Source organism: Hyla sarda, unplaced genomic scaffold, assembly GCF_029499605.1.
Source record: "Hyla sarda isolate aHylSar1 unplaced genomic scaffold, aHylSar1.hap1 scaffold_265, whole genome shotgun sequence".
Lineage (NCBI taxonomy): Eukaryota > Metazoa > Chordata > Amphibia > Anura > Hylidae > Hyla > Hyla sarda.
Genome location: NW_026609342.1, coordinates 22,909 through 38,879, shown reverse-complemented (window position 1 = coordinate 38,879; position 15,971 = coordinate 22,909). Strand labels below are relative to the sequence as shown.

General features: G+C 44.3%; 6 non-coding genes across 6 annotated transcripts; all 6 read right to left on the bottom strand.

Moving 5' to 3' along the window:
• Nucleotides 1-524: 524 nt before the first annotated feature.
• Nucleotides 525-715, bottom strand: LOC130324535 (U2 spliceosomal RNA). Its single transcript, XR_008869525.1, has one exon. It is a non-coding gene; the product is annotated as a U2 spliceosomal RNA (small nuclear RNA).
• A 2,076-nt stretch (nucleotides 716-2,791) lies between these two features.
• Nucleotides 2,792-2,982, bottom strand: LOC130324552 (U2 spliceosomal RNA). The gene has a single exon (XR_008869539.1). It is a non-coding gene; the product is annotated as a U2 spliceosomal RNA (small nuclear RNA).
• A 2,093-nt stretch (nucleotides 2,983-5,075) lies between these two features.
• Nucleotides 5,076-5,266, bottom strand: LOC130324519 (U2 spliceosomal RNA). Its single transcript, XR_008869511.1, has one exon. It is a non-coding gene; the product is annotated as a U2 spliceosomal RNA (small nuclear RNA).
• Nucleotides 5,267-7,357: 2,091 nt separating this feature from the next.
• Nucleotides 7,358-7,548, bottom strand: LOC130324540 (U2 spliceosomal RNA). The gene has a single exon (XR_008869530.1). It is a non-coding gene; the product is annotated as a U2 spliceosomal RNA (small nuclear RNA).
• Nucleotides 7,549-9,614: 2,066 nt separating this feature from the next.
• On the bottom strand, nucleotides 9,615-9,805 carry LOC130324528 (U2 spliceosomal RNA). Its single transcript, XR_008869519.1, has one exon. It is a non-coding gene; the product is annotated as a U2 spliceosomal RNA (small nuclear RNA).
• A 2,085-nt stretch (nucleotides 9,806-11,890) lies between these two features.
• Nucleotides 11,891-12,078, bottom strand: LOC130324554 (U2 spliceosomal RNA). Its single transcript, XR_008869540.1, has one exon. It is a non-coding gene; the product is annotated as a U2 spliceosomal RNA (small nuclear RNA).
• Between the last annotated feature and the right edge of the window lie 3,893 nt (nucleotides 12,079-15,971).

Genomic DNA, 15,971 nt, shown 5'->3' with positions numbered 1-15,971 from the left:
TGCATGGTCAATGTACAGCAATGACACACCTGTGTGAACAGCCAGGAGACCCCCCCCCCCCCCCCCCATGTTATGTTACATAGTTACATAGTTAGTACGGTCGAAAAAAGACATATGTCCATCAAGTTCAACCAGGGAATTAAGGGGTAGGGGTGTGGCGCGATATTGGGGAAGGGATGAGATTTTATATTTCTTCATAAGCATTAATCTTATTTTGTCAATTAGGAACATTCAGCACCCACCCGCTATCAAGGCAGCTGCCTATCATGTCATGCCCTACCTGCACAGGTGTGCTGGCTACTCAAATGATCCAATTAAGGAGGCCATTTAGTCAGCAGCAGCAGAAGTCCTGTGCCTGGACGCTCCAACAGCGGCCAGGCAGAAGCAGAAGCAGCAGAAGCAGCAGCAGCACCACCTTTTGTTTTTTGGCTGCAGCAGCAGCAAGGCCCACAGGGCTGGCTAGCTGGCTAGCCAGCAAGCAGGTAGCAATGAAAGTAGGAATCTTTCTTTTTAACCCTGTAAGGGGGTGGTGCACTGTACCCGAAGATACTGCCATATCGGGTCAATGCATAGGGCGACGGAAGCAAGCTTTGAAATCGGCCCCCGTTCTCAAAAATCCATTTAATATATGGTCCCCAGATAGGGGACGTATCAGATATTAAACTGATAAGAACAGATACTACACTTGATCTTAGCCAAAAAGCCGAGAAGCGATAACCGTGAAAGGGGCGGGCCCAACAAGGTGCCCTTCATGGGCACTATCACTGCTTGCTGTCAGGGAGGCTGCCAGACAATTTTCCATGCACACTCTGGGCTGGGGGGCAGTCAACCACCAGTACACACAGCAGAACCTAAACCCATACCATTATTGCTAAGCAGCAAGACAGGGGCCCATTGCACTCCCACGGGGCCTTTTTAAATGCAATCCATAACCCGGATTTGCCAGGAACCCTTCTTACTCCTCCTACTTGCATGTGACACTGGGCTTAGGATCTGCATAGGAAACACACACACAAGCACACACCTACCTTTGTTGCCTGCAGATGCCTCCTTGGCTGTCCCCAAACGGTATCAAACCAACACCCACGGGAAGCTGTAAGCATAGAGGACATGCCTGCACCCCATTGGACTTACCTGTGTGGGTTAAACCCGGGTTATTTGACAACCTATGGCGGTGATGGTTCTGCTCAGGCAGAGCAGTGCTGATGCTCCTCATAAAGCTGTCGCTGCTGTGAAGGTTCTAGGTGACATCACAAATCCCTATGGTTACATACACAACAAAGCTGGGTTGTTGTTGTTTACACTCTGCAAGGCCTGTGGAAGTGAGTGACATCATAGCACTGTAGTTCTGAGGGTTCTAGATGGATGCAACAATCTCCTGTTGCTTCTATGAAGGCCATAATAGACGACATCACCAAACAGCTCCATAGTCACATACACAGCAAAGGAGAGATGTTGTTTACACCTAGTGATGTCAGTGGTATTGAGTGACATCACAGCACAGTGCTAAGGCTCCTGGGCCTGGACACAGCAGCGGCTGCAATATCTCAACGGAGAATACGTTTATATATATGTGTGTGTGTGCGCGTATATATATATATATATATATATATATATATATATATATATTTCTCCGCCGAAATCACTTTTAAACCCATTTCCACCTTTTTTTCCCTTCTCTTCCTCTTACTTTTTTTTCACGTTTTTTTACGTTTTTCTCCTTTTCGCCTCTTTTCTGGGCGTATTATTCTTCTTTTTCTTCTTTTTTTTCGTCTAATGCATACCCCATCAGTGCAGCAATGCTTATTCAATACCGCCAGCAGATGGAGACACTGGGGGATAATTTTCTAAGGATTTATACTGATTTTTCCTGTCTGAATTTGTCGCACAGAAAGTTGCAGGCCAAATATGTGTGACATTTCTGCGACTTTAGCTTCTAGAGCATTTTTACAACATTATACATAGGTGCTGAATACATAAAAAGCGACTGTTCAGCGACAGACAAGTCGCATCGGCTGAAAGTAGGCCAGAATGTCAGTCCATGTTGGAGCAGGTTTAGATACAGTCTAAAGTATAGATCTCAAAGTCTGTGCACAGAATTTAGCAAGGGCCTCGCGCCTTCTGATGCATCAGGTAGGTGCACAATAGCATAGCCTAACCCTCTGTACTTTGGTCTATATTGATGCGGGACATAGACAGCCAGCTGATGACCAATCCATTAGTGCAATGGATGGCTGGAAGCATTTGTCTTTGCCTTTGCAATACCACAGAAGCAATGCATGGTCAATGTACAGCAATGACACACCTGTGTGAACAGCCAGGAGACCCCCCCCCCCCATGTTATGTTACATAGTTACATAGTTAGTACGGTCGAAAAAAGACATATGTCCATCAAGTTCAACCAGGGAATTAAGGGGTAGGGGTGTGGCGCGATATTGGGGAAGGGATGAGATTTTATATTTCTTCATAAGCATTAATCTTATTTTGTCAATTAGGAACATTCAGCACCCACCCGCTATCAAGGCAGCTGCCTATCATGTCATGCCCTACCTGCACAGGTGTGCTGGCTACTCAAATGATCCAATTAAGGAGGCCATTTAGTCAGCAGCAGCAGAAGTCCTGTGCCTGGACGCTCCAACAGCGGCCAGACACAAGCAGAAGCAGAAGCAGCAGCAGCACCACCTTTTGTTTTTTGGCTGCAGCAGCAGCAAGGCCCACAGGGCTGGCTAGCTGGCTAGCCAGCAAGCAGGTAGCAATGAAAGTAGGAATCTTTCTTTTTAACCCTGTAAGGGGGTGGTGCACTGTACCCGAAGATACTGCCATATCGGGTCAATGCATAGGGCGACGGAAGCAAGCTTCGAAATCGGCCCCCGTTCTCAAAAATCCATTTAATATATGGTCCCCAGATAGGGGACGTATCAGATATTAAACTGATAAGAACAGATACTACACTTGATCTTAGCCAAAAGGCCGAGAAGCGATAACCGTGAAAGGGGCGGGCCCAACAAGGTGCCCTTCATGGGCACTATCACTGCTTGCTGTCAGGGAGGCTGCCAGACAATTTTCCATGCACACTCTGGGCTGGGGGGCAGTCAACCACCAGTACACACAGCAGAACCTAAACCCATACCATTATTGCTAAGCAGCAAGACAGGGGCCCATTGCACTCCCACGGGGCCTTTTTAAATGCAATCCATAACCCGGATTTGCCAGGAACCCTTCTTACTCCTCCTACTTGCATGTGACACTGGGCTTAGGATCTGCATAGGAAACACACACACAAGCACACACCTACCTTTGTTGCCTGCAGATGCCTCCTTGGCTGTCCCCAAACGGTATCAAACCAACACCCACGGAAAGCTGTAAGCATAGAGGACATGCCTGCACCCCATTGGACTTACCTGTGTGGGTTAAACCCGGGTTATTTGACAACCTATGGCGGTGATGGTTCTGCTCAGGCAGAGCAGTGCTGATGCTCCTCATAAAGCTGTTGCTGCTGTGAAGGTTCTAGGTGACATCACAAATCCCTATGGTTACATACACAACAAAGCTGGGTTGTTGTTGTTTACACTCTGCAAGGCCTGTGGAAGTGAGTGACATCATAGCACTGTAGTTCTGAGGGTTCTAGATGGATGCAACAATCTCCTGTTGCTTCTATGAAGGCCATAATAGACGACATCACCAAACAGCTCCATAGTCACATACACAGCAAAGGAGAGATGTTGTTTACACCTAGTGATGTCAGTGGTATTGAGTGACATCACAGCACAGTGCTAAGGCTCCTGGGCCTGGACACAGCAGCGGCTGCAATATCTCAACGGAGAATACGTTTATATATATGTGTGTGTGTGCGCGTATATATATATATATATATATATATATATATATATATATATATATATATTTCTCCGCCGAAATCACTTTTAAACCCATTTCCACCTTTTTTTCCCTTCTCTTCCTCTTACTTTTTTTTCACGTTTTTTTACGTTTTTCTCCTTTTCGCCTCTTTTCTGGGCGTATTATTCTTCTTTTTCTTCTTTTTTTTCGTCTAATGCATACCCCATCAGTGCAGCAATGCTTATTCAATACCGCCAGCAGATGGAGACACTGGGGGATAATTTTCTAAGGATTTATACTGATTTTTCCTGTCTGAATTTGTCGCACAGAAAGTTGCAGGCCAAATATGTGTGACATTTCTGCGACTTTAGCTTCTAGAGCATTTTTACAACATTATACATAGGTGCTGAATACATAAAAAGCGACTGTTCAGCGACAGACAAGTCGCATCGGCTGAAAGTAGGCCAGAATGTCAGTCCATGTTGGAGCAGGTTTAGATACAGTCTAAAGTATAGATCTCAAAGTCTGTGCACAGAATTTAGCAAGGGCCTCGCACCTTCTGATGCATCAGGTAGGTGCACAATAGCATAGCCTAACCCTCTGTACTTTGGTCTATATTGATGCGGGACATAGACAGCCAGCTGATGACCAATCCATTAGTGCAATGGATGGCTGGAAGCATTTGTCTTTGCCTTTGCAATACCACAGAAGCAATGCATGGTCAATGTACAGCAATGACACACCTGTGTGAACAGCCAGGAGACCCCCCCCCCCCATGTTATGTTACATAGTTACATAGTTAGTACGGTCGAAAAAAGACATATGTCCATCAAGTTCAACCAGGGAATTAAGGGGTAGGGGTGTGGCGCGATATTGGGGAAGGGATGAGATTTTATATTTCTTCATAAGCATTAATCTTATTTTGTCAATTAGGAACATTCAGCACCCACCCGCTATCAAGGCAGCTGCCTATCATGTCATGCCCTACCTGCACAGGTGTGCTGGCTACTCAAATGATCCAATTAAGGAGGCCATTTAGTCAGCAGCAGCAGAAGTCCTGTGCCTGGACGCTCCAACAGCGGCCAGACACAAGCAGAAGCAGAAGCAGCAGAAGCAGCAGCAGCACCACCTTTTGTTTTTTGGCTGCAGCAGCAGCAAGGCCCACAGGGCTGGCTAGCTGGCTAGCCAGCAAGCAGGTAGCAATGAAAGTAGGAATCTTTCTTTTTAACCCTGTAAGGGGGTGGTGCACTGTACCCGAAGATACTGCCATATCGGGTCAATGCATAGGGCGACGGAAGCAAGCTTCGAAATCGGCCCCCGTTCTCAAAAATCCATTTAATATATGGTCCCCAGATAGGGGACGTATCAGATATTAAACTGATAAGAACAGATACTACACTTGATCTTAGCCAAAAGGCCGAGAAGCAATAACCGTGAAAGGGGCGGGCCCAACAAGGTGCCCTTCATGGGCACTATCACTGCTTGCTGTCAGGGAGGCTGCCAGACAATTTTCCATGCACACTCTGGGCTGGGGGGCAGTCAACCACCAGTACACACAGCAGAACCTAAACCCATACCATTATTGCTAAGCAGCAAGACAGGGGCCCATTGCACTCCCACGGGGCCTTTTTAAATGCAATCCATAACCCGGATTTGCCAGGAACCCTTCTTACTCCTCCTACTTGCATGTGACACTGGGCTTAGGATCTGCATAGGAAACACACACACAAGCACACACCTACCTTTGTTGCCTGCAGATGCCTCCTTGGCTGTCCCCAAACGGTATCAAACCAACACCCACGGGAAGCTGTAAGCATAGAGGACATGCCTGCACCCCATTGGACTTACCTGTGTGGGTTAAACCCGGGTTATTTGACAACCTATGGCGGTGATGGTTCTGCTCAGGCAGAGCAGTGCTGATGCTCCTCATAAAGCTGTCGCTGCTGTGAAGGTTCTAGGTGACATCACAAATCCCTATGGTTACATACACAACAAAGCTGGGTTGTTGTTGTTTACACTCTGCAAGGCCTGTGGAAGTGAGTGACATCATAGCACTGTAGTTCTGAGGGTTCTAGATGGATGCAACAATCTCCTGTTGCTTCTATGAAGGCCATAATAGACGACATCACCAAACAGCTCCATAGTCACATACACAGCAAAGGAGAGATGTTGTTTACACCTAGTGATGTCAGTGGTATTGAGTGACATCACAGCACAGTGCTAAGGCTCCTGGGCCTGGACACAGCAGCGGCTGCAATATCTCAACGGAGAATACGTTTATATATATGTGTGTGTGTGCGCGTATATATATATATATATATATATATATATATATATATATATTTCTCCGCCGAAATCACTTTTAAACCCATTTCCACCTTTTTTTCCCTTCTCTTCCTCTTACTTTTTTTTCACGTTTTTTTACGTTTTTCTCCTTTTCGCCTCTTTTCTGGGCGTATTATTCTTCTTTTTCTTCTTTTTTTTCGTCTAATGCATACCCCATCAGTGCAGCAATGCTTATTCAATACCGCCAGCAGATGGAGACACTGGGGGATAATTTTCTAAGGATTTATACTGATTTTTCCTGTCTGAATTTGTCGCACAGAAAGTTGCAGGCCAAATATGTGTGACATTTCTGCGACTTTAGCTTCTAGAGCATTTTTACAACATTATACATAGGTGCTGAATACATAAAAAGCGACTGTTCAGCGACAGACAAGTCGCATCGGCTGAAAGTAGGCCAGAATGTCAGTCCATGTTGGAGCAGGTTTAGATACAGTCTAAAGTATAGATCTCAAAGTCTGTGCACAGAATTTAGCAAGGGCCTCGCACCTTCTGATGCATCAGGTAGGTGCACAATAGCATAGCCTAACCCTCTGTACTTTGGTCTATATTGATGCGGGACATAGACAGCCAGCTGATGACCAATCCATTAGTGCAATGGATGGCTGGAAGCATTTGTCTTTGCCTTTGCAATACCACAGAAGCAATGCATGGTCAATGTACAGCAATGACACACCTGTGTGAACAGCCAGGAGACCCCCCCCCCCCCCCCCCATGTTATGTTACATAGTTACATAGTTAGTACGGTCGAAAAAAGACATATGTCCATCAAGTTCAACCAGGGAATTAAGGGGTAGGGGTGTGGCGCGATATTGGGGAAGGGATGAGATTTTATATTTCTTCATAAGCATTAATCTTATTTTGTCAATTAGGAACATTCAGCACCCACCCGCTATCAAGGCAGCTGCCTATCATGTCATGCCCTACCTGCACAGGTGTGCTGGCTACTCAAATGATCCAATTAAGGAGGCCATTTAGTCAGCAGCAGCAGAAGTCCTGTGCCTGGACGCTCCAACAGCGGCCAGACACAAGCAGAAGCAGAAGCAGCAGAAGCAGCAGCAGCACCACCTTTTGTTTTTTGGCTGCAGCAGCAGCAAGGCCCACAGGGCTGGCTAGCTGGCTAGCCAGCAAGCAGGTAGCAATGAAAGTAGGAATCTTTCTTTTTAACCCTGTAAGGGGGTGGTGCACTGTACCCGAAGATACTGCCATATCGGGTCAATGCATAGGGCGACGGAAGCAAGCTTCGAAATCGGCCCCCGTTCTCAAAAATCCATTTAATATATGGTCCCCAGATAGGGGACGTATCAGATATTAAACTGATAAGAACAGATACTACACTTGATCTTAGCCAAAAGGCCGAGAAGCGATAACCGTGAAAGGGGCGGGCCCAACAAGGTGCCCTTCATGGGCACTATCACTGCTTGCTGTCAGGGAGGCTGCCAGACAATTTTCCATGCACACTCTGGGCTGGGGGGCAGTCAACCACCAGTACACACAGCAGAACCTAAACCCATACCATTATTGCTAAGCAGCAAGACAGGGGCCCATTGCACTCCCACGGGGCCTTTTTAAATGCAATCCATAACCCGGATTTGCCAGGAACCCTTCTTACTCCTCCTACTTGCATGTGACACTGGGCTTAGGATCTGCATAGGAAACACACACACAAGCACACACCTACCTTTGTTGCCTGCAGATGCCTCCTTGGCTGTCCCCAAACGGTATCAAACCAACACCCACGGGAAGCTGTAAGCATAGAGGACATGCCTGCACCCCATTGGACTTACCTGTGTGGGTTAAACCCGGGTTATTTGACAACCTATGGCGGTGATGGTTCTGCTCAGGCAGAGCAGTGCTGATGCTCCTCATAAAGCTGTCGCTGCTGTGAAGGTTCTAGGTGACATCACAAATCCCTATGGTTACATACACAACAAAGCTGGGTTGTTGTTGTTTACACTCTGCAAGGCCTGTGGAAGTGAGTGACATCATAGCACTGTAGTTCTGAGGGTTCTAGATGGATGCAACAATCTCCTGTTGCTTCTATGAAGGCCATAATAGACGACATCACCAAACAGCTCCATAGTCACATACACAGCAAAGGAGAGATGTTGTTTACACCTAGTGATGTCAGTGGTATTGAGTGACATCACAGCACAGTGCTAAGGCTCCTGGGCCTGGACACAGCAGCGGCTGCAATATCTCAACGGAGAATACGTTTATATATATGTGTGTGTGTGCGCGTATATATATATATATATATATATATATATATATATATTTCTCCGCCGAAATCACTTTTAAACCCATTTCCACCTTTTTTTCCCTTCTCTTCCTCTTACTTTTTTTTCACGTTTTTTTACGTTTTTCTCCTTTTCGCCTCTTTTCTGGGCGTATTATTCTTCTTTTTCTTCTTTTTTTTCGTCTAATGCATACCCCATCAGTGCAGCAATGCTTATTCAATACCGCCAGCAGATGGAGACACTGGGGGATAATTTTCTAAGGATTTATACTGATTTTTCCTGTCTGAATTTGTCGCACAGAAAGTTGCAGGCCAAATATGTGTGACATTTCTGCGACTTTAGCTTCTAGAGCATTTTTACAACATTATACATAGGTGCTGAATACATAAAAAGCGACTGTTCAGCGACAGACAAGTCGCATCGGCTGAAAGTAGGCCAGAATGTCAGTCCATGTTGGAGCAGGTTTAGATACAGTCTAAAGTATAGATCTCAAAGTCTGTGCACAGAATTTAGCAAGGGCCTCGCACCTTCTGATGCATCAGGTAGGTGCACAATAGCATAGCCTAACCCTCTGTACTTTGGTCTATATTGATGCGGGACATAGACAGCCAGCTGATGACCAATCCATTAGTGCAATGGATGGCTGGAAGCATTTGTCTTTGCCTTTGCAATACCACAGAAGCAATGCATGGTCAATGTACAGCAATGACACACCTGTGTGAACAGCCAGGAGACCCCCCCCCCCCATGTTATGTTACATAGTTACATAGTTAGTACGGTCGAAAAAAGACATATGTCCATCAAGTTCAACCAGGGAATTAAGGGGTAGGGGTGTGGCGCGATATTGGGGAAGGGATGAGATTTTATATTTCTTCATAAGCATTAATCTTATTTTGTCAATTAGGAACATTCAGCACCCACCCGCTATCAAGGCAGCTGCCTATCATGTCATGCCCTACCTGCACAGGTGTGCTGGCTACTCAAATGATCCAATTAAGGAGGCCATTTAGTCAGCAGCAGCAGAAGTCCTGTGCCTGGACGCTCCAACAGCGGCCAGACACAAGCAGAAGCAGCAGCAGCACCACCTTTTGTTTTTTGGCTGCAGCAACAGCAAGGCCCACAGGGCTGGCTAGCTGGCTAGCCAGCAAGCAGGTAGCAATGAAAGTAGGAATCTTTCTTTTTAACCCTGTAAGGGGGTGGTGCACTGTACCCGAAGATACTGCCATATCGGGTCAATGCATAGGGCGACGGAAGCAAGCTTCGAAATCGGCCCCCGTTCTCAAAAATCCATTTAATATATGGTCCCCAGATAGGGGACGTATCAGATATTAAACTGATAAGAACAGATACTACACTTGATCTTAGCCAAAAGGCCGAGAAGCGATAACCGTGAAAGGGGCGGGCCCAACAAGGTGCCCTTCATGGGCACTATCACTGCTTGCTGTCAGGGAGGCTGCCAGACAATTTTCCATGCACACTCTGGGCTGGGGGGCAGTCAACCACCAGTACACACAGCAGAACCTAAACCCATACCATTATTGCTAAGCAGCAAGACAGGGGCCCATTGCACTCCCACGGGGCCTTTTTAAATGCAATCCATAACCCGGATTTGCCAGGAACCCTTCTTACTCCTCCTACTTGCATGTGACACTGGGCTTAGGATCTGCATAGGAAACACACACACAAGCACACACCTACCTTTGTTGCCTGCAGATGCCTCCTTGGCTGTCCCCAAACGGTATCAAACCAACACCCACGGGAAGCTGTAAGCATAGAGGACATGCCTGCACCCCATTGGACTTACCTGTGTGGGTTAAACCCGGGTTATTTGACAACCTATGGCGGTGATGGTTCTGCTCAGGCAGAGCAGTGCTGATGCTCCTCATAAAGCTGTCGCTGCTGTGAAGGTTCTAGGTGACATCACAAATCCCTATGGTTACATACACAACAAAGCTGGGTTGTTGTTGTTTACACTCTGCAAGGCCTGTGGAAGTGAGTGACATCATAGCACTGTAGTTCTGAGGGTTCTAGATGGATGCAACAATCTCCTGTTGCTTCTATGAAGGCCATAATAGACGACATCACCAAACAGCTCCATAGTCACATACACAGCAAAGGAGAGATGTTGTTTACACCTAGTGATGTCAGTGGTATTGAGTGACATCACAGCACAGTGCTAAGGCTCCTGGGCCTGGACACAGCAGCGGCTGCAATATCTCAACGGAGAATACGTTTATATATATGTGTGTGTGTGCGCGTATATATATATATATATATATATATATATATATATATATATATATTTCTCCGCCGAAATCACTTTTAAACCCATTTCCACCTTTTTTTCCCTTCTCTTCCTCTTACTTTTTTTTCACGTTTTTTTACGTTTTTCTCCTTTTCGCCTCTTTTCTGGGCGTATTATTCTTCTTTTTCTTCTTTTTTTTCATCTAATGCATACCCCATCAGTGCAGCAATGCTTATTCAATACCGCCAGCAGATGGAGACACTGGGGGATAATTTTCTAAGGATTTATACTGATTTTTCCTGTCTGAATTTGTCGCACAGAAAGTTGCAGGCCAAATATGTGTGACATTTCTGCGACTTTAGCTTCTAGAGCATTTTTACAACATTATACATAGGTGCTGAATACATAAAAAGCGACTGTTCAGCGACAGACAAGTCGCATCGGCTGAAAGTAGGCCAGAATGTCAGTCCATGTTGGAGCAGGTTTAGATACAGTCTAAAGTATAGATCTCAAAGTCTGTGCACAGAATTTAGCAAGGGCCTCGCACCTTCTGATGCATCAGGTAGGTGCACAATAGCATAGCCTAACCCTCTGTACTTTGGTCTATATTGATGCGGGACATAGACAGCCAGCTGATGACCAATCCATTAGTGCAATGGATGGCTGGAAGCATTTGTCTTTGCCTTTGCAATACCACAGAAGCAATGCATGGTCAATGTACAGCAATGACACACCTGTGTGAACAGCCAGGAGACCCCCCCCCCCCCCATGTTATGTTACATAGTTACATAGTTAGTACGGTCGAAAAAAGACATATGTCCATCAAGTTCAACCAGGGAATTAAGGGGTAGGGGTGTGGCGCGATATTGGGGAAGGGATGAGATTTTATATTTCTTCATAAGCATTAATCTTATTTTGTCAATTAGGAAGATTCAGCACCCACCCGCTATCAAGGCAGCTGCCTATCATGTCATGCCCTACCTGCACAGGTGTGCTGGCTACTCAAATGATCCAATTAAGGAGGCCATTTAGTCAGCAGCAGCAGAAGTCCTGTGCCTGGACGCTCCAACAGCGGCCAGACAGAAGCAGAAGCAGCAGAAGCAGCAGCAGCACCACCTTTTGTTTTTTGGCTGCAGCAGCAGCAAGGCCCACAGGGCTGGCTAGCTGGCTAGCCAGCAAGCAGGTAGCAATGAAAGTAGGAATCTTTCTTTTTAACCCTGTAAGGGGGTGGTGCACTGTACCCGAAGATACTGCCATATCGGGTCAATGCATAGGGCGACGGAAGCAAGCTTCGAAATCGGCCCCCGTTCTCAAAAATCCATTTAATATATGGTCCCCAGATAGGGGACGTATCAGATATTAAACTGATAAGAACAGATTTTTTTTTTTTTTTTTTTTTTTTTTTTAAACCTTCAGGTTTGGACATTAAAACATCAAAATCCAACTCCATACTTCGTCACTTAGACTTTCTGAAGTAAAGTCCAACTCATCATTAGGTCTTTCTTTTTATTTTCAATTTCAAACAAACATAAATACCATCACCAATTACAAACTTACAAGATATCTCCATTTCAAAAACTTCCATATCCCCTCAGCATCCTTATCCCCCAAATTCTTCCTATCACACAAATAAACAACATATAACCTATCTAGAATCATCTTAATACAACCCTCCACCGACACGTTTTTTCTTTTGAATACACATAAATTCCTAACATCCCAAAGTACTTCTTTAATAATGGCAAGCAACACAAAAAAAACCCTTTCCTTATCTCTCCCTACCATACTAAGTCCAAACATAACCACATCATACGACATATACCTTATACCAGTCAATTCTTTAAACAGCAATCTCATCCCTTTCCACACACCTTGCGCCATTTCACAATTCCAAAATACATGCATCACACTCTCAATCCCATCACACCCATCTCTTGGACACCTCTCATACCTTCCAATCCCTCTATTTCTTTGAAATTCTCTTACCGGTAACGCACCATGCAAACTCTGCCATACTATCTCACGTTGTCTATTTGTTACTCCAACAGTCATTATACTCTTCCACACTCTCCCCACATCTACAGCTCTCACCATATTAATTGAACATTCAACTTCGTCTTTTTTAATGTACCCAATCATACTCTTTTTACTCACAAACACTTCTGGACCCACACCAATCAACCTATAATTCTCCAAAAATTTCACCACATATACATACCAACTAGGACACACAAAAGCATAAGGCACTCTCAAATCTCTTTCCAACCAACCCAATTTACATAACACACTGCCACCCAAATATCTCACCATACATGCACAACTCTTTTCACCTCCCATCATTCTTTTCAAAGCAAAAACAATATTCACACCCAGATACACATCAACATTCGGAAAGTCCATTCCTCCATTTTTACCATCTTTCATTACAATCTCTCTCTTAACTCTTTCCATCTTTGTACCCCACAAAAACACAAATAACATTCTTTTCACCTTTCGCAAAACCATATAACTTGGCGGAAACACAACAGCAACATATAACAGTATTGGCAAAATCACACTCTTCACTATCATAACCTTACCAACCATTGACAACTCTCTCAACCTCCAAAAATTCAATTTCTTTTGCACTCTCTTCCCCACATCCTCCCAACTATTTCTACCATCCAACCGTTCATCCATCTTAACCCCCAACACTTGAATAGGCCCTTCCACCCCTTCCATACCAACATCCTCACTCTGAGTCACACCACCAAAACATTTATATTCACTCTTTCCCCAATTGACCTTAAAACCAGACGCACCACAAAACAGACTTACCAATAACTTGGATCTTCTTACAGCCGCAACAGATTCACTTACCACACATACATCATCCATATAAGCCAACACTTTAACCTCTTTACCACGACCCCCCGGAACTCTCACACCTCTCACACATTTATCCTTACGCAATAATTCTAATAATGGTTCCATAGCACAAATAAAAGCAATAGGTGACAAGGGACATCCCTGTCTCACCCCTGAACATACTTTAATCTCCTCAGTCATCCATCCATTAATCAGAATCTTACTATACACTTCCTTATACAACATTCTCACAATATTCACAAAATCACCTGGAAACCCCATTTTAACTAGCACCTTAAACAAAAACCCATGCGACAAACGGTCAAAAGCTTTTTCAAAATCAATTGACAACACACGAACCACCTGCTTTCTACACATACCATCCCACAATATATCTCTCAACAAACACAAATTCTCAATAATTCTTCTTCCTGGCACACCACACACTTGCTCCTCCCCAATCACTTGCTCTATCACGTCCCTCATTCTATTTGTAATCAGCTTTGCAAATATTTTATAATCCACATTCAACAAAGTTATCGGCCTCCAATTCCTTATATCATTCACATCCCCTTTCTTATAAATCAAAACCACTATCCCACTCTTCATACTTTCCACCAATCTTCCATTAGCCCACATATACTTAAAGATACTCTCCATATCATCCTTCAGTACATCCCACAATTTCACATAAAACTCAGCCGGCAACCCATCCTCTCCAGGAGTCTTATTTTTAGCCATACTATCAACCGTCCTTTTAATCTCTTCCATTCCAATCTCTCTCATTAAACTCTCATACTCATTACTATCTACCTTCTTATCAATCACTTCCAGCACTTCCTCAGCCAAACCCCTATCACACTGTTTGACTGCATATAAGTCCTCATAAAACTCTTTCACCACATTCAGTACAGCTTTGCCTCTCACCAAACCACCATCCTTATCATACACACTCACTAAATCATCCTTTCTCCCAATCACTTTCTTAAAAAAATATCTTGAACACTTTTCATCCTTCTCCAATTTGTCCACTTTTGCTCGGTACATTAACTCTTTTCCTCTTTCATTCAACCAATCCTTTATATCTCTTTTCACAGCATCAATCTTACCATCCACTCTCCATCCCTTCTTTTTCAACTTAATGAGAAACCCCAACCTTTTATTCAGCCATTCATACTTCTTTCTTTCCCTAGCTTTCCTTTTATAACCTTCCCTCTTGAAAAAAACCTTAGTTCTTTCTTTAACCCACTCCCACCAACACAATAAATCCAAAAATTCTTTTTTCTTCTCACACCATAACTTATACTTCTTAATATACCTATCATATACCTCCTTTTCATCCAACAGTTTCACATTAAGCTTCCAGTAACCCCTCCCACTTATGCAAATCTCATCCAACACCAAACCACAACTCACACGCTCATAATCAGAATAAATCACTCTCTCTTGCTTATACCACATACATCCTATCATTTTGGACACAAAACACATATCTAATCTTGACTCACTCCTTCCACTCTCAGCATGATATGTTGCTAACACAGGATTCACACCACACACTTCAACCACATCTCTTAACTTGAAATCACTCACCATACTCTTAAGCATATTTCCAGAAACATCCGCATCCCTCCCAATCTCACAGTTGAAATCACCTACTAACAACACTGGTTCCTTCCCAGACAAAAACCCCTTAATTATTTCAAACAAACCCACCCTCTCCTCCTTATTCACAGGTGCATAAACATTAATTAACTTAAACTTAAACCCATGTAACCCAACCTCCACCAACACACACCTTCCTTCCCTTAACACCATTTGACTACAAACTTTAAACTTATTATTCCTAAACAAAACCCCAACTCCATCATTTCTATTTACATTAGAGCAAGACCACACTGCTGGTCCATATCTCCACTCCTCCTTTTTTGGAGGAAAATCCAATCCACATTCCTGTAGACAAATTATGTCATTATTAGTTCCTGCCAATTCCTCCAGAATGGCCGCTCTTCTATTCTTATTTTTAAAGACTCTAACATTTGACAAACTAACCGAAAAAGACATATCAAATCAAATAACAACCCATAGGAAGAAAAAACCTAGAAGAGAGTTAATGAACTTTACGGCTCAGTGTCGAGGGAGAAGTTTCTTCTCCAATGCATTTATCCATTTCACCCTCAGATATTGCGGCAAAACGATTACTCGTCTCCACCACCGTCTGCTCCATCTTTTCACCACTGGCACCTCTCGCCGCCTTCCGTGGGGGACGAAAAAGATCTTCCTCTCTCTCTTTAGCACTTTCCTCTTCTGAATTCGACCATTCAACTTTTTGAGTGCCAGACACCTGAGGACTAGGCACCTCTTCAATTCTCACCTCCTCCTCCATCTCCTCTTCAATCTCCTCCTGCACCTTCTCTTCCACCACCGTTGCTTTCTCAATAATAGCAATCACACTCTTT